General features: G+C 41.9%; 1 pseudogene; it reads right to left on the reverse strand.

Annotated features, from left to right (window-relative positions):
• Nucleotides 1–349: 349 nt before the first annotated feature.
• Gm20147 lies at nucleotides 350–1,028 on the reverse strand (annotated as a pseudogene).
• Nucleotides 1,029–2,585: the final 1,557 nt, after the last annotated feature.

Consider the following 2,585-nt stretch of genomic DNA (forward strand, 5'->3'; position numbering starts at 1 on the left):
CTCTGCGTCCCGTATAGAAACCAGGAAGGAACCGCTTTGCAAATCTTCAGTGTGGTTCCTACCCTTTATCTGTTGGCTTGTGTTCACAGCAGCTCTTAAACACCGCTTTATCATTCCACCCACAGTGCCACAGTGTCTCAGCTACTAGAGGACTACAGCTTCTTTCAATTTCCGCCAGTTGCTTTATATCATTAGTGCATCACACTTAAAACTGGGCAGGATCTAGGTTTATTTCAGTCTATGAAAAACTAAAATTCAAAGAAAATTAAATCTTGCTTAAGGGAATATTGTAAAGTAACAATTCTTGATATCACATGCCTCATAAGATCCATCTGAAAACCATAGAGAATTACATTGTTTTGTGTGTCACTGTTCCAAGAGACAAAACAAATTTAAACAGCTAAACCATCTTAAAAATGCACCAAGCTTATGAAGTCTCAAGCAAAACTTTAATTTCCTGTACATACTCCTGTCAGATGAAGTTATTTCCTATACACCACTTTTGCAAACTGGTCTTCTATTTCCTTTCATTTGACCTAGACCGGCCACGAGACCTAGAGAAGGATCGAGACGGCTTGTGATTTCTCTCACGAGACAGAGACCTTTCTCTTCTCCTATCTCTGGAAAGTGACCTGCTCCGGCTTCGGGAAAAGCTTCTCCTTCTTGGGGAATCTACGCCGAGGTGGAGGACTCCTTCTGCGGTCATCATCTCGAGGACGACGACCCCAAGAGGGAGGCGGCCCACGATTCCCACTTCTCTTTTCACCATTCGACAGTTCCACTCTTACACGGCAGCCACACAGTGTTCTTCCATCTAGTTCCCGGACAGCATCAGCAGCATCTCGGGGATCCTCAAATTCGACGAAAGCAAAACCAGGAGGGTTTCGAGCAACCCACACACTTCTGAGCGGTCCATAATAGCCAAAAGCCCGTTCTAATTCAGTCTTGTTTCCATTATTTCCAAGATTACCTACATAAACCTTACAGTCCAAGGGTCAGGAATCACGATGCATTTCGAGATCCTGGGTTCAAAGGGCCCAAGCTCAAATCCTAACGCTCCGACAGGCCCACCCGCTTCCCTCTGGCTCTGCTCCTACAGACACTCTCGGTCCCGCGGCGTCACGAAATGGCGTTCTCTTTCTTTTTTCAAGACAGTACTCTCTTTAATTTTTGAACAATTTGACTACAATACATGGCTCTGAGTTTAAATTTATTACACATGCTTCAATAATTTCCCAGATTTGGGTAATTTTTAGTGACTATTTTGTTAAGTACTATTTTTATTCATTAAATGCAGATTTTAGATCTGTTTATCATGACTCATAAATCCTTTAGATTTTCTTTCTTTCTCTACTGTGCTTTTCCCTTGTCTATGACAGTATTTTCTGACATCCTGTTTTCATGCTCAGAGACTGTTTTCATTTTCTTTAATTAAACCAGCTAGTGGCAGTCATGGTTTCCTCCCATTCCAGACTTTAGATTTCCCTTGTTTATTTCTATTTTCCTGCTTTACTTTTAATTTCAGTTATGTTTTTTTTTAAACTTGGGTTTTTAATAGTTGTCTATTAGTATCTTCTTGAATTTACCTATCTCTCTAAAAACAATTATTTGTCACTATTAACTAGAGGCTCCCTCTTTTGAGAGGGGAAGAATCATTATTGGAACACTGTTGTCTAATTTGCTGGAGACATTTTCTGTTGACTTTCATAGTTCTTCTTGTGGTGCATTGCTGGCCACACAGGTTAGGATGTGATGTCACTTCCTGTTGTGGTTTAAATGTGAAATGTTCCTATAGGCTCACATCTTTGAACGCTTGTTTGGGAAAGATGAGGAATCTTTAGGAAGTAGAGCTTTACTGGATGAAGTGAAGCACTGGGGTGGGCCTTGAAGTTTTACTGCCCAATAACTTTCTGTTAATACTCTGCTTCCTAAACGCTAACGTGATCAGCCAGGCTCCTACTCCTGTTACCATGCCTTCCTTGCCTGCTACTTTGCTTTCCTCTCATGACAAACTGTATCACGTTGGAACTGTTTTCCTTAGGTTGATTTTGTCAAGGTATTTTTCTCACAGAATTGAAAATACCACTAAGTCATCTCCTTTAGATTCTGTCAACCAGTTTCACTGGGTAAAAGCCTGCACCTATGGATGCAGGTGCTGGTTGGGCAGGTACAAAGGTTCTGTCTACTGACACTAGGGTCAGTGAAGATTGGAAGGGTCCTCAATGGTCAAACTATGAGTCTCTGTAGCAGCAGTGGGGTTTATAGTGAGGACTTTTGAGGGATTTCTTGGTCTGTGCTCCACCCACAAAAAGACGTGGAGCAGTAGGAGTTACTCATCTTTCTAATGCAATTTATGGTTCTGTGTGCTGCTTTGCAGATAGAGCACATATGTCTGATGCATTAAGCCTATTGAGTGACTATTCAGAGTCTTGGACACAAAGAGGCATGAGTTAGAGGTAATTCTGGGGTCAGGACTCACATGTGTCTGTTTCATGCTGGCAATCTAGTGTCCACAGTACTTATGCTCATGGAAAGGGGAGAAGAGCTAATGCCAAGTACACAGTGGGGTTAGTTCACAGATGACT

Source organism: Mus musculus, chromosome 18 (genome assembly GCF_000001635.26).
Source record: "Mus musculus strain C57BL/6J chromosome 18, GRCm38.p6 C57BL/6J".
Lineage (NCBI taxonomy): Eukaryota > Metazoa > Chordata > Mammalia > Rodentia > Muridae > Mus > Mus musculus.